This window comes from Nomascus leucogenys, chromosome 10 (assembly GCF_006542625.1).
Source record: "Nomascus leucogenys isolate Asia chromosome 10, Asia_NLE_v1, whole genome shotgun sequence".
In the NCBI taxonomy this organism is placed as follows: domain Eukaryota; kingdom Metazoa; phylum Chordata; class Mammalia; order Primates; family Hylobatidae; genus Nomascus; species Nomascus leucogenys.
The window spans coordinates 32,407,175-32,430,290 of record NC_044390.1 but is presented as its reverse complement, the minus strand read 5'-3'; positions in this window follow the sequence as shown (position 1 = coordinate 32,430,290).

Sequence of the window (23,116 nt, the reverse complement as noted above, 5' to 3'; positions counted from 1 at the left end):
AAATTCCTGGATACATAATGCTGCACATCTATAACCATCTGATCTTTGACAAAGTTGACAAATACATGCAATGGGGAAAGGACTGTCCATTCAATAAATGCTGCCGCAATAACTGGCTAGCCATATGCAGGAGATTGAAACTGGACCCTTCCTTATACAATATACAAAAATTAATTCAAGATGGATTAAATACTTAAATGTGGAACCTAAAACTATAAAAACCCTGGAATATATTCTAGGAAAGACCATTCTGGACATAGGGCCTGGCAAAGATTTCATGACAAAACACCAAAAGCAATTGTAACAAAAACAAAAATTGACAAATGGGACCTAATTAAACTAAGAGCTTCTGTGCAGCAAAAGAAACTATTGAGTAAACAGACAACCTACAGAATGGAAGAAAATATTGGCAAACTATGCATCTGGCAAAGGTCTACTATCCAGAATGTAAAAGAAACTTAAACAAATTAATAAGCAAAAAGCAAACCACCCCATTAAAAAGTGAGCAAAGGACATGAACAGACGCTTTTCAAAAGAAGACATACACATGGCCAACAAGCATATGAAAAAAATGCTCAACATTACTAATCATTAGAAAAGTGCAAATTAAAACAATGACATACCATCTCACACCAGAATGGCTATCATTAAAAAGTAAAAAACTAACAGATGCTACCAAGGTTGTGGAGAATCTACTGGTGGGAATGTAAATTAGTTCAGCCATCATGGAAAGCAGTGTGGCAATTCCTCAAATAACTTAAAACACAATTACCAATCAACCCAAAAATCTCATCATTGGGCAAATACAGAAATAAATAGAAATCATTCTACCATAAAGTCACATGCACACATATTCAGAATATTGATTGAACAATATTAATATTCAGAATATGTGTGCATGTGACTTTATGGTAGAATGATTTCTGTTTTGCACAATTGCAGCACAATTCACAATATCAAACACTTGGAATCAACCTAAATGCCCATCATTGGTAGACTGGAGAAAGAAAATATGGTACATATACACCATGGAATATTATGCAACCATAAAAAAGAATGAGATCATGTTGTTTGCAGCCACATTGGTAGAGCTGGAGGCCATTATCCTAAGTAAACTAATGCAAGAACAGAAAACGTAATACCACATGTTCTCACCTATAAGTGGGAGCTGAACAATGAGAACACATGGACACAGAGGGGAACAACAGACAAGGGGCCCACTCGAGGGTGGATGGTGGGAGGAGGGAGAGAAGAAAGACATATTGAATACTATGCTTATTCCCTTGGTGACATAATAATCCATATTACAAACTCCCATGACACAGTTTATCTAACAAACTTGCACATATACCCCTCAACAAAAAATAAAATTTTAAACTAAAAAAATAAAATTACAGATAGGTCAGATTGACAGTTGTTGCAGATTTATTGAACTGTTGTTTACATTCATCATCACATTATACTTATTGGACACTCAGCTCTTGTTATTTAATGTATCAATAAAGAAACCTACAATTAGTAACTGTAGCTCAAAATTGTATCAATAAAGAAACATACATTTGGCTGGGCTCAGTGGCTCACGCCTGTAATCCCAGCACTTTGGGAGGCCGAGGCAGGCAGATCACGAGGTCCAGATGTCGAGACCACGGTGAAACCCCGTCTCTACTAAAAATACAATAAAAAAAAAAATTAGCTGGGCACAGTGGCGGGCGCCTGCAGTCCCAGCTACTTGGGAGGCTGAGGCAGGAGAATGGCGTGAACCTGGGAGGTGGAGCTTGCAGTGAGCCGAGATCACACCACTGCACTCCAGCCTGGGTGACAGAGCAAGACTCTATCTCAAAAAAAAAAAAAAAAAAGGAAACATACATTTAATAACTAAAAAACTTTTGATGTTAGTGATGAATATTTTAATATCTGGTGATTTTATCTTAGACAAGTGAAACTTGGCCTCTCTGTGCTGTTGCTCTCTCATTTGGAAAAATGATGAAGATAAGCAAGATATTCACCAATATGTCTTAACAAATGGCAGTGACTGTTGTCAGTGGTCAAAAGTATTCACAGTATCTTGTGACTTTATCATGATATAGCTCTGCTATAGATTATCTGTTTTATAACATTTTATATTCTTGAAATATGTGAATTTTAATGCTATTAGTCATTGGTATTTGTTTCTGTAACACTCTACAGATTTCTTTATTTTACAATTCTCTTGATTAAACAATGTGTTTGTAAGTATTTCTGGAGAAACATTGTTTACATGAGACCAAGAAAAAAGACACTAAAATTTAAGTTTGTGAACTGACAATTTGGCTAGCCTTTCTGAAAGACATACTTGCAGAAAAGATGTATATATGTGCCCTCCTTAGTCAAGCATCTTATTTGCAAAGTAACTGAGTAATATACTCTTATATTAGTGGAAAATGTCAGCAAGAAAGTCCTTTACCTAAAATTTACGACTCCTAAGTTTTTACACATATATGAAGTTTAAAATAAACACATTTTTGGTTACTCTTTAGGCACAAATAAATCCAGGAAAAGCTTTGACTAGCTAAAGGCTGCCTAAACAGAAAGTTAACATTATTATTGTTATTATTATTAATTACTGATTTGAGCAAGATAGAAACACCTAGAATGTCCTTTGTGAATTATTTGGCCAGCATGTTTGTGGTTCACCACCATAAAAATTAGGTGTACATACTAGGGAAGTGGAAGGCAGTTTTAGCCTCCCCCAAACATATTCTCCAATAGTTTACTCGAAAGACAATCCAAGAAAATATTTCATCTAAACAAATCAGTATACATGCCACGAAAGTGCAGTTTCAAAACATCTCCAAGTCTATTCTATCTTCCCTTTTCCCCTTTCCAACCAATTTCTACCTCTAAACCACAATTATAAGAAAATCTGGGACCCTAGTATTGATTGCAAGATTTTAATTCAATGTCAAATATTATAAGATTTTAATTTAATGGCAAATAACCTTATCAGTTCATAGCATAAACAGGTACATATGAACTTGACAGCACTCACTAAGATACCATTTTTTTTCACAGTGAAAAGGGGCAGTGGGAACAAATAGGAACTACAAAAGAGGTATATGTAGGTCAAAAAACACAACTAATAAACTTATTGACATACTTGTGTGTATGTGTTTACTTATTAATTAATGTTAATTAGGAACACCTTATACTTATCTATTAATATTGCAAGTGTTTCAAAATCCCTCTTCAATATATACGGAGATATATTTCTACAAGGATATTTTTATTTTCATAACTCACAGTCATACATTCACTGTTTTGTTTATATTAGTGTACAGGCTATAATTATAATTGCAAGAGATATAGATAATGTCAATAGCCCTTGGAAAACCAGTCACTTAAATCTCTATTAAGAAATATTCTATTACAATTTTATAGATTTCAAAATACAGAAATGTCCCTGTAAGCTATGATAGTGTCTCTGTGGAAATCAGCAATCATAGTGAGAAATTAACCTATCTGTTGAGAAGCTTCTGAAAAAACCATTCCTCTGAATGAACTTTCTTTGAACCTAAAACATCCCTCCTATAATCTACTTACATCTGAACATTAATTTTGGTCTCTGAAGAGGATGTAAAATTTTTTATGATTATTATTTTTGCCTCTTTTCAATCAGTTAAAAAATATTTGTTCCTTTGCTAATGGTGTGCAAAGCATTTGGTTGGGTGCTTAGGGATTGCAAAGTAGCAAGATGCTGGAGTTTGGCAAAATTATAATTCAGTTGGAATGCCAAGGTGCCTCTATCCTTAGAAGAAAAATAATAGTAAAAAGCAATGGTGCTTCATGGCCTATGATCAAACCCTATCTTTAGTGGGAGTTCAAGTTGCACTGAGTACTGAAGAGGGTAAGTTTCTCTTGGAGATATTGGGCAGCACTCTTGGATATAACATAATTTGTAGGGATTTTGAAGACTGGGAAGAAAGATTCACTATGTTAGATATAAGCCACCAGCTCTGTAGCGGTTGGCATTGACAGTGGACTTATTGAGTGTATGCATTTATCCTCCAGGAAAATGGAAATCTAGTATTTTAATTTCATAGGTCTGAGCTGTGGTAATAATAATAACATTAATCAATATTAGTAGTTAATAAAATTAGTAATATCAAGAAAAATAATAAACTACTCTTGGAAGATTTACTGTGTGCTGGACACAATAATAAGCAGTGTATATAGGATCTAAATTGAGCCACCCATTATTTAAATATTGGGGGGAAGCATAATGACTAAAGCAATAAGGCTAAAAAATAAACTTTGGAGTCAAACAGACTTGTTTTACTCATAACTCTTCTATTTACTGCCTGTGTAACCTTGGTAAAGTTACCCAACCCTTGAAATTTTTGTTTCCTCACTTCTAAAATTGGAATTATTTTAAACACATACCTCATGGTACTAATTTCTTTTGTTTTCTTTTTCTTTTCTTTCTTTTTCTTTTTTTTTTTTTTTTTTTTTTTTTCAGACAGAGTCTCACTTGGTCCCCCAGGCTGGAGTGCAGTGGTGCAATCTTGGCTCACATCAGCCTCCACTTCTCAGGTTTGAGCAATTCTCCTGCCTCAGCCTCCTGAGTAGCTGGGACCACAGGTGCACGCCACCATGCTTGGCTAATTTTTCTGTTTTTATTAGATATGGGATTTCACCATGTTGGCCAGGCTGGTCTCAAACTCCTGACCTCAAGTGATCCACCCACCTTGGCATCCCAAAGTGCTGGAATTATAAGTGTGTAATTCCACTGTGTCCAGCCATGACATTAATAATTTTAAGTAAGATAATTAATGTAAAAGTAATTAATCCAGTGCCAAACCCAGATTACTTACTTAAAACCAGCTACTGATATTTTTAATAACTATATGAAGTAAGGATTATTGTTTCCTTAGTATAGATGAGGAGACTAGGAGAGACTACCCATGTAACTAGTAAGCATAGAGCTGGAATTTGAACTGCAGTGTATCTGACTTTAGAGAATTTGTTCTCTCAATGATTACATTATTATGTTTTTGTTTTTCTTCATTTATTTAATAAACAATTTTTGGTACTGATTAAGTGCCATGTTGAGGGCCTTCAGCTAGAAATGCAATGGTGAGAAAATATAAACTCTCCCTGTTCTAAAGGAGACTACAAATGAAAGGTGTAGGCATTAATAGATATTTAATTAAAAACTGAGGGTACTCAGAAGGAAGAAAATATGATTCCCTGAGAAGATAAAATAAACCAAGTTCACTAGGATTGTGAAGTTAAAAAATTTCCCTGACAAAAGGAAGATCTAAAAAGATTGTGAGATTTAAAAATATTTATCTGAGAAAAGAAGATCTGAAAGGTAAGACAAAAAAAAAAAGACAGATAATACAGGACCTTGTAGACAAAAATAAGGATCTTGGGATTTTTCCTAAGGACAATCTAAAGTTATTGAAGAATTTTAAGCAGAAAGTGACCTGATCAGATTTATTACTGGAAAAACCATTGCTTAGTTTGAAGAATAGTGGGAGGCATCTAATATGGATGAAGGCAAAGCAGTTAGTAGGTTAACTGATAATTATAATAATATTAATTTATATTTTTAATACATTATAAATATTACCCAGGAAGTAGATGAGAATAGCTTGGACAAGGACTGGTTGCAGATGAGATGGTAATAAGAATAGAAGTTTAAAATATATTTGGGTGATTAACTTAATTTAATGATTAAATAATTATGAAAGAATGAGAGGTAATAATAATGACTCCTAGGTTTCTGGTTCATGCATCTGCAGGACGTGTGGTACCTAAAGTGTGAAAGAGTATCAAAGTTTAGAAGGAAGATAATGTGCTGAAACTTGGACATGAGGAGTTTGAAATGCTTTTGGCATCCATGTAAGTTGAGCAGGCAGTTAGATGTATGGTCCAGAGAAGAGACTTCAGCTGGAGCCACAAAGATGGAAGTCACCAGCATCTAGATGGTATTTAAGGGCATGGGTCTATTGCTTAGAGAGAGAGAATCAGAGAGAAGAGAAGACATCCAGCCATGAAAAATTGCACCATTAAATAACCACATCTAGGAGAATGGACATAAGTAAGAGATTGAAAAGAGAACGAAGATACAGTTGGGAAACAAAGAGCAGATTATGTCATAGAAATCCAGAAAAGGATAGTATCAGGGACACTAAACATTATGGACTGGTCAATATTGTCAGGTGCTGTGGAAACTTTAATAAGACAAGAAGAGAATAATATTCATAAATTTTTTGGCATGAAGGTCAGTGGTGTGGTGACATCAGTGGAAATTTTCACTGTAGACAAGAGTGAAAGCCATTTTGGAATACATTGAGGAGTGACTGGAGCTGAAGAAACACAGATAGCAATTGTGAACAATTATTTCTAAAAGTTAGATGTAAAGAAGAGTGTGGAGATAAGCTGGAGGCAACTTTGGAGTTTAAGGATGACTTTGTGTAATGTTATGTTACAGAGATGGATCCAGGCAATAGGAACTGGCACACAAATAGGAATTAAAGGCAATAATTAACAGCATAAAGCATCATCAGAATGCAAAAGTGAAGAGGTCCCAAAGCAGATTATTAAAGGACTATGCTGAGAAGGGAGAAACCATCTCTTGTAATGCAAGAGGGAAAAATATGTTATATGCTGGCGTAAATAGGTTTGTATGTTTTCTGTTTTGTGGGAGCAATTTAAGAAAGTTCCTGTTGGATTTCAATTTTCTCTGTTCACTGTTGTCTCCCTGAAAGTCAACTTGTCTGCCTTTTAGGATTTAGAATAAAGTTATTATTTATTTATTTATTTGTCTTTTGTTACCATATATGCCTATAAACAACTGAAACTACTGTCTGTGGTATTTAAACTATTTTAATGATTGAACAATTTACTTATACAAAGTTAGCTTGAAGCCTTAGGGTAAAGGTTATATACGAAAATCAATAATAAAGGCTAGATCTAAGTGGTTTAATGGAAAGAATCAATATGTTGTAAAAGAGCTTTTGAAAGTGGAATTTGTACACTGAAAAAGAGAAGTTTGCTTTTAGCAAAAAAAATCCATTATTTTCTTAATTTCTTAAAGAGTAGATTTTTAATATTTTATTTTTTACATCTACATATGTGTATAAATGCATACATATTTAAATGTTTTAAAATCATTTGCAAACCTTTTTTATCCTAAAAATTTTCTTTTTTTTAAATTATACTTTAAGTTTCAGGGTACATGTGCACAACATGCAGGTTTGTTACATATGTATACATGTGCCATGTTGGTCTGCTGCACCAATTAACTTGTCATTTAACATTAGGTATATCTCCTAATGCTGTCCCTCCCCCCTCTCCCCACCCCACAACAGGCCCTGGTGTGTGATGTTCACCTTCTTATGTCCATGTGTTCTCACTATTCAATTCCTACCTATGAGTGAGAACATGCGGTGTTTGGTTTTTTGTCCTTGCGATAGTTCGCTGACAATGATGGTTTCCAGCTTCATCCAGGTCCCTACAAAGGACATGAACTCATCACTTTTTATGGCTGCATAGTATTCCATGGTGTATATGTGCCACGTTTTCTTAATCCAGTCTATCATTGTTGGACATTGGGGTTGGTTCCAAGTCTTTGCTATTGTGAATAGTGCCACAATAAACATACGTGTGCATGTGTCTTTATAGCAGTATGATTTATAATCCTTTGGGTATATACCCAGTAATGGGATTGCTGGGCCAAATGGTATTTCTAGTTCTAGATCCCTGAGGAATCGCCATACTGACTTCCACAATGGTTGAACTAGTTTACAGTCCCACCAACAGTGTAAAAGTGTTCCTATTTCTCCACATCCTCTCTAGTACCTATTGTTTCCTGACTTTTTAATGATCGCCATTTTAACTGGTGTGAGATGGTATCTCATTGTGGTTTTGATCTGCATTTCTCTGATGGCCAGTGATGATGAGCATTTTTTCATGTGTCTTTTGGCTGCATAAATGTCTTCTTTTGAGAAGTGTCTGTTCATATCCTTCACCCACTTGTTGATGGGGTTGTTTGTTTTTTTTGTAAATTTGTTTGAGTTCATTGTAGATTCTGGATATTAACCCTTTGTCAGATGAGTAGATTGCAAAAATTTTCTCCCATTCTGTAGGTTGCCTGTTCACTCTGATGGTAGTTTCTTTTGCTGTGCAGAAGCTCTTTAGTATAATTAGATCCCATTTGTCAATTGTGGCTTTTGTTGCCATTGCTTTTGGTGTTTTAGACATGAAGTCCTTGCCCATGCCTATGTCCTGAATGGTATTGCCTAGGTTTTCTTCTAGGGTTTTTATGGTTTTAGATCTAACATGCAAGTCTTTAATCCATCTTGAATTAATTTTTGTATAAGTTGTAAGAAAGGGATCCAGTTTCAGCTTTCTACATATGGCTAGCCAGTTTTCCCAGCACCATTTATTAAATACAGAATCCTTTCCCCACTTCTTGTTTTTGTCAGGTTTGTCAAAGATCAGATGGTTATAGATGTGTGGTATTATTTCTGAGGGCTCTGTTCTGTTCCATTGCTCTGTATCTCTGTTTTGGTACCAGTACCATGCTGTTTTGGTTACTGTAGACTTGTAGTATAGTTTGGAGTCAGGTAGCATGATGCCTCCAGCTTTGTTCTTTTGGCTTAGGATTGACTTGGCAATGCTGGCTCTTTTTTCGTTTCATATGAACTTTAAAGTAGTTTTTTCCAATTCTGTGAAGAAAGTCACTGGTAGCTTGATGGGGATGGCATTGAATCTATAAATTACCTTGGGCAGTATGGCCATTTTCACAATGTTGATTCTTCCTATCCATGAGCATGGAATCTTCTTTCATTTATTCGTATCGTCTTTTATTTCATTGAGCAGTGATTTGTAGTTCTCCTTGAAGAGGTCCTTCACATCCCTTGTAAGTTGGATTCCTAGGTATTTTATTCTCTTTGAAGCAATTGTGAATGGGAGTTCACTCATGATTTGGCTCTCTGTTTGTCTGTTATTGGTGTATAAGAATGCTTGTGATTTTTGCACATTGATTTTATATCCTGAGACTTTGCTGAAGTTGCCTATCAGCTTAAGGAGATTTTGGGCTGAGACGATGGGGTTTTCTAGATATACAATCATGTCTTCTGCAAGCAGGGACAATTGGCCTTCTTCTTTTCCTAATTGAATACCCTTTATTTCCTTCTCCTGCCTGATTGTCCTGACTAGCACTTCCAACACTATGTTGAATAGGAGTGGTGAGAGAGGGCATCCCTGTCTTGTGCCAATTTTCAAATGGAGTGCTTCCAGTTTTTGCCAATTCAGTATGATATTGGCTGTGGGTTTGTCATATATAGCTCTTATTATTTTGAGGTATGTCCCATCAATACCTAATTTATTGAGAGTTTTTAGCATGAAGGTTTTTGAATTTTGTCCAAGGCCTTTTATGCATCTATTGAGATAATTATATGGTTTTTGTCATTAGTTCTGTTTATATGCTGGATCATGTTTATTGATTTGTGTATGTTGAACCGGCCTTGCATCCCAGGGATGAAGCCCGCTTGATCATGGTGGATAAGCTTTTTGATGTGCTGCTGGATTTGGTTTGCCAGTATTTTATTGAGGATTTTTGCATCGATGTTCATCAGGGATATTGGCCTAAAATTCTCTTTTTTTGTTGTGTCTCTGGCAGTCTTTGGTATCAGGATGATGCTGGCTTCATAAAATGAGTTAGGAAGGATTCCCTTTTTTTCTATTGATTGGAATAATTTCAGAAGGAATGGTACCAACTCCTACTTGTACCTCTGGTAGAATTCGGCTGTGAATCCATCTGGTCCTGGACTTTTTTTGTTTGGTAAACTATTAATTATTGCCTCAATTTCAGAGCCTGTTATTGGTCTATTCAGAGATTCAACTTCTTCCTGGTTTAGTTTTGAGAGGGTGTATGTGTCAAGGAATTAATCCATTTCTTCTAGATTTTCTAGTTTATTTGCGTAGAGGTGTTTATAGTATTCTCTGATGGTAGTTTGTATTTCTGTGGGATCGGTGGTGATATCCCCATTATCATTTTTTATTGTGTCTATTTGATTCTTCTCTCTTTTCTTCTTTATTAGTCTTGCTTTCGGTCTATCAATTTTGTTGATCTTTTTAAAAAAAACAGCTCCTGGATTCATGAATTTTTTTGAAGAGTTTTTTGTGCCATATTTCCTTCAGTTCTGCTCTGATCTTAGTTATTTCTATCCTTCTGCTAGCTTTTGAATGTGTTTGCTCTTGCTTCTCTAGTTCTTTTAATTGTGATGTTAGGGTGTCAATTTTAGATCTTTCCTGCTTTCTCTTGTGGGCACTTAGTGCTATAAATTTCCCTCTACACACTGCTTTAAATGTGTCCCAGAGATTCTGGTATGTTGTGTCTTTGTTCTCATTGGTTTCAAAGAACATCTTTATTTCTGCCTTCATTTCGTTATGTACCCAGTAGTCATTCCGGCACAGGTTGTTCAGTTTCCATGTAGTTGAGTGGTTTTGAGTGAGTTTCTTAATGCTGAGTTCTAGTTTGATTGCACTGTGGTCTGAGAGACAGTTTGTTATAATTTCTCTTGTTTTACATTTGCTGAGGAGAGCTTTACTTCCAACTATGTGGTCAATTTTGGAATAGGTGTGGTGTGGTGCTGGAAAGAATGTATATTCTGTTGATTTGGGGTGGATAGTTCTGTAGATGTCTATTAGGTCTGTTTGGTGCAGAGCTGAGTTCAATTCCTGGATATTCTTGTTAACTTTCTGTCTCGTTGATCTATCTAATGTTGACAGTGGGGTGTGAAAGTCTCCCATTATTATTGTGTGGGAGTCTAAGTACCTTTGTAGGTCCCTAAGGACTTGCTTTATGAATCTGGGTGCTCCTGTATTGGGTGCATATATATTTAGGATAGTTAGCTCTTCTTGTTGAATTTATCCCTTTACCATTATTTAATGGCCTTCTTTGTCTCTTTTGATCTTTATTGGTTTAAAGTCTATTTTATCAGAGACTAGGATTGCAACCCCTGCCTTTTTTTGTTTTTCATTTGCTTGATAGATCTTCCTCCATTCCTTTATTTTGAGCCTATATGTGTCTCTGCACATGAGATGGGTTTCCTGAATACAGCACACTGCTGGGTCTTGACTCTTTATCCAATTTGCCAGTCTGTGTCTTTTAATTAGCGCATTTAGCTCATTTATATTTAAGGTTAATATTGTTATGTGTGAATTTGATGCTGTCATTATGATGCTTGCTGGTTATTTTGCTCGTTAGTTGATGCAGTTTCTTCCTAGCCTTGATGTTCTTTACAATTTGGCATGTTTTTGCAGTGGCTGGTACCAGTTGTTCCTTTCCATGTTTAGTGCTTCCTTCAGGAGCTCTTTTAGGGCAGGCCTGGTGGTGACAAAATCACTCAGCATTTGCTTGTCGGTAAGGTATTTTATTTCTCCTTCACTTATGAGGCTTATTTTGGTTGGATATGAAATTCTGGGTTGAAAATTCTTTTCTTTAAGAATGTCAAATATCGGCCCCCACTCTCTTCTGGCTTGTAGAGCTTCTGCCGAGAGATTAGCTGTTAGTCTGATGGGCTTCCCTTTGTGGGTAACCCGACCTTTCTCTCTGGCTGCCCTTAACATTTTTTCCTTTGTTTCAACTTTGGTGAATCTGACAGTTATGTGTGTTGGAGTTGCTCTTCTCGAGGAGTATCTTTGTGGCATTCTCTGTATTTCCTGAATTTGAATGTTGGCTTGCCTTGCTAGATTGGGGAAGTTCTCCTGGATAATATACTGCAGAGTGTTTTCTAACTTGGTTGCATTTTCCCCGTCACTTTCAGGTACCCCAATCAGACGTAGGTTTGGTCTTTTCACATAGTCCCATATTTCTTGGTGGCTTTGTTCATTTCTTTTTATTCTTTTTTCTCTAAACTTCTCTTCTCACTTCATTTCATTCATTTGATCTTCCATCACTGATACCCTTTCTTCCAGTTGATTGAATCAGCTACTGAGGCTTGTGCATTCATCACGTAGTTCTCATGCCATGGTTTTCAGCTCCATCAGGTCCTTTAAGGACTTCTCTGCATTGGTTATTCTATTTAGCCTTTCATCTGATTTTTTTTCAAGGTTTTTAACTTCTTTGCCATGGGTTTGAAGTTCCTCCTTTAGCTTGGAGTAGTTTGATCGTCTGAAGCCTTCTTCTCTCAACTCGCCAAAGAAATTTTCTGTCAAGCTTTGTTCCATTGCTGGTGAGGAGCAGCGTTCCTTTGGAGGAGGAGAGGCACTCTGATTTTTAGAGTTTCCAGTTTCTCTGCCCTGTTTTTTCCCCATCTTTGTGGTTTTATCTACCTTTGGTCTTTGACGATGGTGATGTGCAGATGGGGTTTTGGTGTGGAGGTCCTTTCTGTTTGTTAGTTTTCCTTCTAACAGTCAGGACCCTCAGCTGCAGGTCTGTTGGAGTTTGCTGGAGGTCCACTCCAGACCCTGTTTGCCTGGGTATCAGCAACAGAGGCTGCAGAACAGCGGATATTGGTGAACAGAAAATGTTGTTGCCTGATCGTTCCTCTGGAAGTTTTGTCTCAGAGGAGTACCTGGCTGTGTGAGGTGTCGGTCTGCCCCTACTGGGGGGTGCCTCCCAGTTAGGCTACTCGGGGGTCAGAGACCCACTTGAGGAGGCAGTCTGTCCGTTCTCAGATCTCCAGCTGCATGCTGGGAGAACCACTACTCTCTTCAAAGCTGTCGGACAGAGACATTTAAGTCTGCAGAGGTTTCTGCTGCCTTTTGTTTGGCTATGCCCTGTCCCCAGAGGTGGAGTCTACTGAGGCAGGCAGGTCTCCTTGAGCTGCGGTGGGCTCCACCCAGTTCGAGCTTCCTGGCCACTTTGTTTACCTACTCAAGCCTCGGCAATGGCAGGCACCCCTCCCCCAGCCTCGCTGCCACCTTGCAGTTTCATCTCAGACTGCTGTGCTTGCAATGAGCAAGGCTCCATGGGCGTAGGACCCTCTGAGCCAGACGCAGGATATAATCTCCTGGTGTGCCATTTGCTAAGACTGTTGGAAAAGCACAGTATTAGGGTGGGAGTGACCTGATTTTCCAGGTGCCATCTGTCACCCCTGTCTTTACTAGGAAAGGGAATTCCCTGACCTCTTGCACTTCCCAGGTGAGGTGATGCCTCGCTCTGCTTTGGCTCATGCTTGGTGCACTGCACCCACTGTCCTGCACCAACTGTCCGATACTCCCCAGTGAGATGAACTCAGTACCTCAGTTGGAAATGCGGAAATCACCCGTCTTGTGCGTTGCTTATGCTGGGAGTTGTAGACTTGAGCTGTTCCTATTCTGCCGTCTTGGCTCCACCCCAAAAATTTTCTAAAATACGCCCTCCCACTTGATTTTCCTACCTCTACATTATTTACCCCAATGACCATGTCATAAACATAAACATACGTATTCTTCTCTATTTTCATTATTTTCCAAAGTTATAAGAAAAAATGCATATATTAATATACCTAGTGGGTTTTTAAAAGAAATTATTATTTTTCAGCAATGGGTCATAGTATACACTTTTTTGTGAATTTAGATTTTCTTTTTTTGCACTCAACTATAGCTTATGGAAATCTTTCCAAGTCAAATGGTAGAGTTCTAATTTAGTCTTTTTAATGTTTTAGATGGAGGTTTTTATTACAAATTATTCAGCCATTCCTATACTGGTGCTAATTTACGTTTTTAGTAAAGTTTTTTCATTTTTGCTTCTGTAATCAGTACTGCTAGACTAATCTTTTTATAAAATCTTTATACTAGTGTCATGTTAGATATTTATATGTGTGTATGTGCATGTGCACATCATATGGTGGATAAATTCCTCTCATAAAAGCAATTTCCAAAGTGTCTAGGTATTTTTTATTTTAATATAGTAGACTTAGGTTGTATACAAACATGGTTGTAACAGTTAACATTTTTACCAGCAAGGCATAAGAGTGCTTTTACCCTTGCATCTCTACTAAACCAAAATGCAAGTTTTCAAAAGATATTGAGAAAAGTAGTCATCCATAAAGTTGATTATTTAATTATTATTATTTTTTTTTTGAGATGGAGTTTCACTTGTTGACCAGGCTGCAGTGCAATGGCACAATCTCGGCTCACTGCAACCTCTGCCTCCTGGGTTCAAGCGATTCTCCTGCCTCAGCCTCCCAAGTAGCTGGGATTATAGGTGTGTGGCACCATGCCTGGCTAATTTGGTATTTTTAGTAGAGACAGGGTTTCACCATTATGGTCAGGCTGGTCTTGAACTCCTGGCCTCAGGTGATATGCCCGCCTTGGCCTCCTAAAGTGCTGGGATTACAGGCATGAGTCACTGTGCCCCACCTTAAAATATTTTAAAGAGTGGAGATTGGTAGATTTGTGAAAAGGATTTTTCCTTTTTGGTATAAAGCTAAGAGATCCATGTGTACCATCACTCAAGGAGAGTGCTGAGGACGTCCCTCTCTACCTAAAACCATTGCCTAGTTTGAAGAATAGTGGGGCAGTGATGACAACAGAAGTACTAGGAGTAGGATTTCCTAGTAAACCCTACTAAAAGGTTTAAAGATAAAATATGGGGTACCCAAGCTGAATTAGAATGGCTGAATAATGAACGAATAGTCTTTTAGTAAGAATATATCCAAAATGTTTCGAAGCACATACTTATATTAAAAATGATATCTGACACTATAACTTATTCCTTATATTAAATCATATTTCTGTACACATTAAATACTCCCCTTTATCCACTCCTCCACTCCACACCCTTCCCAATTTCTTTACATCCATAAGATCAAATTTGTAGCTCTCACATATGAGTGAGAACGTATGATATTTGTTTTCCTGTGCCTGGCTTATTTCACTTAACATGATCACCTCAAGTGGCATCCATATTGAGGGGACTATAATTAACATTAATATTTTGTATATTTCAAAATACCTAGAAAAGAATATTTAAAATAGTTCCTATTCAAAGACATTATAAATGTTCAAGGGGATGGATGGCCTAAATATCCTGATTTGATCATTATGCATTCATACATTGTATGCATGTGTCAAAATTTCATATGTACCCCATTAATATGTACAAATACTATGTATCAATTAAAAAATACAATTTAAGAGCAAAAAATAACAATGCTTAGGTATAAGCATATTTAAAATAGTTTAAACTTGGAGACTCTCTAAATGCCTATCAATAAGAAAATAGATAAATTATAATGCATTCATACTATAGAATACAACACTGCAGTTAAGGGTAATGAGTGTAATCTTCATATACTGACATGAAAACATATCCTTGAATAGAAAAAGGGTCTAGAAGAATACTATTAACAGTGACTGCTCTTTGAGGGAGTGACTTTCTTTTTTAACTTATATACTTTGGTATATTACTATAGTTTCATCAAAATAAGCCTGTATGGCCAGGCATGGTGGCTCACGCCTGTAATCCCAGCACTTTAGGAGGCCACAGCAGGCGGATCACAAGGTCAGGAGTTTGAGACCATCCTGGTTAACATGGTGAAACCCCATCTCTACTAAAAATACAAAAAAATTAGCTGGGTGTGGTGGTTGGCACCTGTAGTCCCAGCTACTCAGGAGGTTGAAGCCGGAGAATGGCATGAACCTGGGAGGCGGAGCTTGCAGTGAGCCAAGATCGCGCCACTGCTCTCTGGCTTGGGCAACAGAGTGAGACTCCGTTTCAAAAAAAAACAAAAAAACAAAAAAAAGCATGTATTACTTGATTTTTATATATTTATTTTGAATTTTTACATAATTAGTATTTAGAAAACATAATAAATAAAAACCAAATTTAGAATTTAAAAAAATCTGTTATTTATCTAAAGTTCAAATTTAGCTGAAAGTCCTACATTTTAAAGTGCTAAATCTGACAACCCTAACCAGGAGAGTGTGATATCCAGACTCTTAGTTATGGCAATACAATTGACTAATGTTTCACACATGCCTTGGGTATCTAGATGGGCTAGTCGTCTGCTTAGGGTGGGATTAGCCTTACATCGGTCATTTGCCTGAACAAAGAATGGGTGTTTTCCCCCACTGACCAGATGTAGAACATGGGCAAAGGAAACCAGTGTGGGGTATGTGTCCTGCTCTGGTGCACTCCTAGAGGACACTCCTCTGCTGAGTCCAGTTCACACCTCTGAGAGCATGTCTGAACTCAGCAGAGGAACCAGAAGCAGAACACCAATTCCTAGAACCTGAAGAAGGAATAGGCAAACCCCAAAGTAGAGTGCATTTGTGTGAGTCAAGGAAACTTCACGTAAGAGAGTAATAGTGAGATTTCCAAAGAACCCACAAAAATAGCAAGGAGTGAGAAAGTCAGCATTAAACCAAACAGACCAAAGAGTGTGAGGCTTCCCTATGACAGTAAGTAAGGTGCTTCATGTCTTACTTCACTTCTATTTTGCTTTGATTTGGACAGGGGCAAAAACTTTGTCTTCTAAATGGTATTAATTCCAAAAATGTTCAATATAAATTATTGAGGGTAGTTTAATTGACGTTAAGAAGAAGGAAGACAAAATGATAAAATCCTCAGGGTGCTGGGGTAAGAGCTACAGCTATTAATGTATCCTATTCTGAATCCCAAGAACGCTAAATGTAATTTATCCTTTAAAATTTTCATGATGGGTCTTTCCAAATTGTAGGTCCTTAAAATGATCATATCTTTTGGTTCTTTGAATTCCCAACGTAAGGCCAAGTACTTTCTGCACAGTAGGTTAAACATATTTAATAACCGATTGGTGTCTGCTGGTGACCCTTGAAGGATGAGAAATAATAGAAAATCCAAGTGAAAGGAACAGACAATAACTCTGAGAAATCAGAAGCAGAGAGATTGGTTTTAGGACACCTGAAGAAAGTCTAATGGAAAGAGTGGGGGGCCATGTGAGTTTTGCAGGAAAAATAGGCTTTAGGGAAGTTTTGCATGCAAAATGCTTTTCAGGCACATGTAGAACAGGCAAATGGAGGAGGTGTAAATACATGGGTTGTACTTAGTAATTAAAGAGCAGTTGTCTTCTGATGAAGCACAGAGGACTGTATGAAAGACTACCGAGAAACTTAAGAAACACATTAAAATAGGTTGTAGTCATACAAATTTGAAATTTCTACTATAACTTTTAAAGGTATTTGAGAAAAGCAGTGATTTACACAAAAATGATTTATTTATTTTTTTAAAGTAAGTCCCAGTAAATTCTGAACTGGGAGAAGAAAAACAGCAAGAGATTAGAGGCAACTGGAGGCTGGAGCTGGAGTAATGGCCACATAGAGTGTTATTATTTCAAGAACCGTGGAAGAAGTAGGTAAGGATTTGAATAGAACAGTGAAGTGAAACAGAAGAAATTCACATGAAAGGCATTACAAAGAAGAGACTAATACGATGGCAGAAAGAAGTAGGAATAAAAATTGGCAGAATAGATTGGAGCTGGGGAACACGATGGTTTCATTTTAAGAAATAAAATCTAGAAAAGAAGAGATTTAAAGGTCTACATGGTGTACTTTATTAAATGAAAAAAAATAAATTGTGTAGACTTAAAAGATCCTCACTCACTAGATACAAAAATATTTTGCAAACAAATTTTGTTTTATATCTATGAAAAATGTAAATGCCTTTCCAAATTTATTTTTTAAATAAAAAACTGTTCCTTTTTAAAAGTGAAATACAGCTGTCTTTTTTTGTTCTTATGTAATATTTCTGCTGTTTTTAGTTCTCACTCAGCAGGCAAGCAAGACCCTCAGTATATATGTTTTCTTTATTTGGTTAGGTTTTGTTGAAACAATTTTTGTATTAAGTCTTATATTAGAATATGAATGTAAATGCTTTGAGAGATCAATTAGCGGTGAATTAAACATGACAGAAGATTTATTTCTCCTCTGCTTAAAAATCTAAGCTGGTATATAATCAGGTTTGAAAACGTTGCTTATTCATCATCAGCATAAATTTCATCCTTGGATTCAAGGTGATTGTTCTGCTTGTTGCTATTTCTCAGCTTAGGAGGAAAAAAGAATACGTAGAAGGCAAGTAGCCTTCCTCTTTTAAGAATGTGACCTGAAAGTTGCTCATATCCATTAGCTAAAACTTAGTCATATGGTTTGGAAAATGTTATGTCTAGGTGGGCATTGCAACCAAAATTGGAAGTAAGAGGAATCTGTTTCTAAAACAAAGAAGGATAGCCTTGTGTGAGAAAACTCATATCTGCTTATATTTCTTAAGAAAATTTTTGTTTTACTTTTGTATTTCTGTAAGAGCTGGGGTCTCACTATATTGCCCAGGCTGTTGTCAAACTCTTGCCTTCAAGCAATCCTCCTGCCTCAGCCTTCCAAGTAGCTGGTATTACAGGCATGAGCCACCATACCAGGCCAAGTCTGCTTATATTTTATGTATTGCATTCTGTCCTATTAATGTATATTTATTATCTGACTTTTTCTTCTCATTCTTTATTTTTTTAAATTATAGATATTCTTATGAAATTTTAATTTATTATTATGTATAGGAGAAAAATGCCAAGACACTCAAGGACAATATCCTCTTTGGTAATTATTTGGATTGAAAGTAGTATGGAACCATACCACTTGTCCAAATAAGAGTCTTTAGATTTATTCAAAATGATAATTTTCTATTTGATAGCCTAGATATATTAATTACAAGAGATAATTTCTGCTAGTCTGTAGTCTCCCTTACCTGAAGTGTTTTTTACATGATTTAACATGCATGGGAGGGTTTATTTATTTATTTATTTTTGACTAAAGGGGATTCTTTGGGGTTGTTGTTCTTGGGAAGAGAAACAAAGCTATGAAGATGACAGAGATGAGGAGAATGCACACACTTGCTCCATAAACTGATCTTGAGCCATTTGAAAAGTGTTGCTAAATGAAAAGATGAATGAGCTGTGTATATGGACAAACGTGTTTGACCCTGGGAACAAAGCATTGCTGCTGAGAGACCCAGGGGTTAATGGTGACATGAGTTCTAGATATTCATTTTTCATCCATTCCTCAACCCCGACACAGACAATAAGATGTATTTGTGGTCCCAAGGACTAACAGAGGAAGGAAGAAGGGGTCACTGTGCCTGAAGATCATGGAGTACGGGGAAAGTAAAGAGTAGTGTGTTAAAGTTGAAGAAAGATAAGTGTACTTATTGTATTCCTACACAGGAGTCCCAGAAACACCTGGGTGATGGTGATGGTGGTAAATCTGGTGGAAGTCCTCATTAATGGATAGATGTAGACTTGGAGCAGGGGACCATAATGGATTATTTCTAATGTAACTTAATATGAGCTTAGAGATAAAGTTTAGGACAGTACTTCTGAAATTTTAATGTACATATGAATCACCAGGAGACCTTGTTAAAAGGCATATTCTGAGTTAGTATCTGTGGTGGGGCTGAGATTGTGTATTTCTAATAAATTCTCTGGTGATGCTATGCTGCTGTTCCACAAACAACACTTTCAGTAGCAAGGGATTAGTAACATTGAATTAATCAAGGTCTCATCCTCACCATCTGCTAATTCTTATTGCTTTCTTTCCTACAGTCAGAAAAGCCTGAATTTCAAAACTGATTATGCTACTTACAAGTGTCATTAAGTTATTTAACTTCCATGAGGCTTAGTTTCACTAGTAGATTTTTATTAGCATTGTAGTATTTGCTATTTCTATCCAGCAGATATTTCGATTTTCTTCCTGGGAACCTGGTTGGATTGCATGATTAAGACCGTTTGGAGTTAGGTGGGCCATATATACACTTTGGTCGTTAATATGTAGGCACAAATTTTAATATATCACTTGTGTGGTTTGTTACCTTCTCTTTTTGTCTGCTATGATTATTGTTAATGTTCTAGTAAATGTTTTATCATGAGAACCACTAGAGCAAAGCCCTTAGCAAACCCTTGGTGGACATGTAACATGCAGATAAACTTTCATTGCTTCAAGCCATTGAGATTGTGGAGTGTGTATTATTTCAGTGCAACCTGGTATACTCTTGACTGATAGAAGCATTAAATGGAAAAAGTCACATACATTGGTTGTGACACAGATATTCTTTTCCTATTGTTTTCTGGCTCCAACCTCTTATAATCTAGCTTTTAGTCATCTCTCTGTGTATATATAATAAGAGTAACAAGATAATTAAAAATTGGTTAAAAGCTGTATTTATGTTTTAAAAAAAATCCTTTTTCATTCTTATAAAGTAATAGTAATTCAAAAATGCAGAACTTGCAGATAAATAAGGCCTCTTCTCCGTGATCATGTCAAATCAGCCAGACCTTTCCATTGAATTCTAATCTGTTGGGTGATATGTAACAGTAACCGATTGGGTAACACAACAACTGATGAAGCAGGCCCATGAAATGGACACTTAGTCAGAGTGATGGCTGTTTCCTATTTGTAATATTGCATTTTTATTTCTGCATTTTTTTGTTTGCAAAAAGAATGTCATTTTTATTATTTCTCTGGAAACCAATTTGAGTTTGGCATGAATGTAGCAAATGCTCTTCTATTCTTGAGCTGTTAGTTCTTTTAAAATTTCCTCTACCCTAAGAAGAAAAGTGCTAAGCAGCATTTCTTTGACCTTTTTGCTGGGTTATAATTTAAATGTCTGGTATTTCTTTTTCTCCTCACCTTTCTTCCTGCTCTATAATCCATGTGCCAGAACAAGAATCACTAGCGAATCAAAATAAAGACAATTTACAAGTAATGTTTAAACCAATCTGCCTTTGAACTTTCCTTGTAATTATTCTCTGTCATTTTTCCTTTTTTTTTTCTAATTTATATACTAACTCTCTCTCTAAGGGAAGTTTTTTCTTTATCTCTCATTGTACTTACGTTGTTTAAAAAATATATCACTTAACTCTTGAAAATACTAATATGTAAGATTTCCCTTTTCATGATTCCACTTAACATATGTAATATCTTGAAATTCAAGCACAATGCCCAATAGCCATTTATTCATTCATTCATGCATTCAACAAATATTCATTGTAGCATTCTATTTAGTTATGGGTACATAGCATTGAAAAAATTGAAGCTCGTGAGGGATGAGCTTCATCCTTCATGAAGCATATATTCTAGTAGATAGAGCCAGGTAATAGACAACAAAAGAAGTGTGCAAGAAAGTAATGTATAGGAGAAAAATGAATCAGAAAAAGAAGGCACAGAGTATCCTCAAGTATGCTGCTACTTTAAATAACATATATTGGGAAGGCCTTGTCCATTGAGTAGTATTTAAGCAGAAGCCTGACAGAGGTAGAGGAGACTTAGGAGATATCGGTGGAAGAACTTTCAGACAAGAGGAAATAGCAAGTATAAATGGCAACATTGTCATCAGAGACTCAGGTTGATGTAGGATTTGCCAACTTCCCTTTTAACTTTGAAGGTTGCTCTGGGAATCAATAATGAGTGACAGATGGAAGAGGAGAGAGGGTAGCTGCATGGAAAGTTTTATGAATTAGTCTTGGGTATGGAGTGCCTCACTTTTTCTTCATTCCATTGACCAGGCATTCCTTAGATGGCCACATCTAAATGCATGGGAGGTTAGGAAATAAACTATAGCCTGGTGTTCAGGAGGGAAAGAATAGGGGATTGAGAAATAAATGAGTAGTTTCTGACTTAGCATATGCAATACTGTACTGAATTTTTAATATTATTTATAATTTGCTATCTCTGAGTATCAAAATGCTGAACACATCCAATGAATGAAATTCTTAGAATAATTATAGGACTATCCATTAAAAGATCATGTTATTATAATAACGAATACTTTGTTCTAGTGAGCAGTATATTGAGAGAGTATGATTCTTTTGGATTGCAAATGACCCATTGCAGCAGCCAAGTCTCATAATACTTGGGATGTCTTTCACATAACTCTGCTTTGACTGTCCCTTTGTGGTTGAAGGAGGCCTCCTGGAGATATTCCTTTGGGTCCCATTAGTGAAAAGCAGGGCATCTGTATTAGTCTGTTTTCACACTGCTGTAAAGAATATTACCTGAAACTGTGTAATTATAAAGGAAAGAGGTTTAATTGACTCAAAGTCCCACAGGCATAATAGAAGCATGGCTAGGGAGACCTCAGGAAACTTACAATCATGGCAGAAGGGGAAGCAGCCTCCTTCTTCACAAGGCAGCAGGAAACAGCACGAATGTGAGCATAGAAAAAACTGCCACTTTTAAAACTATCAGATCTCGTGAGACTCACTCACTATCATGAGAATAGCATGGAAGGAACATCTCCCAAATACAATCACTTTCCTCTCTCTACACATTGGGATTACAAGTCCCTCCCTCCACACATGAAGATTACAATTTGTGATGAGATTTGGGCGGGGACACAGGGCCAAACAATATCAGCATCCAAGTTTACTGTTCCAACAAAACCACTCTTTACTTGAAATGGGTAATTTTCAAAATAAATAAAGCTGCTGTTAGGGAAAATGGATAATGAAGAATGCAAAATGATAAATCTTCACTGTTTTATACATACATATGTGTTTGTTTTCATATATATAACATAAAATGTACTAAATAATATATTGTACATAGCAAGAAGTATGTAATATATAAGATGTGACACGTGTGTATATATACATATACATATGTAAATATGTATACATATACAGGATGAGCATCTCAAATATCAAATCTGAAATTGTTCAAAATCTGAAACTTTTATTGAGCATCAACGTGATGCTCAAAATAAATGCTCATAGAAGCATTTCAGACTTCAGATTTTGGGATTTGGGATGCTCAATCAGTAAGTAAGGCAAATACTACAAAATCTGAAAAAATCTGAAATCCAAAACACTCTGGTCCTGAACATTTTGGATAAAGGATACTCAACATGCATACATGTCTGCCGTATTTGATGCACATAATGGAAAAGAAGAACAATAACTCTTATTTAAGTTAGGCAGAGTTAATTTAGCATATTAAAACACTTGTTTTCTGTCTAATCATAATTGGCTAAAAACCAAAGAAAAAGATCATATGTCATGATTGTATTTATTTTCATTTGCTATGTAATTTGGTAGTTATGGTATAAAAACCTTGGAGATTTTATTAAATACGTCAGGTCCAAATTCAAATAAGCAGATTTCTATAATATGTTAAT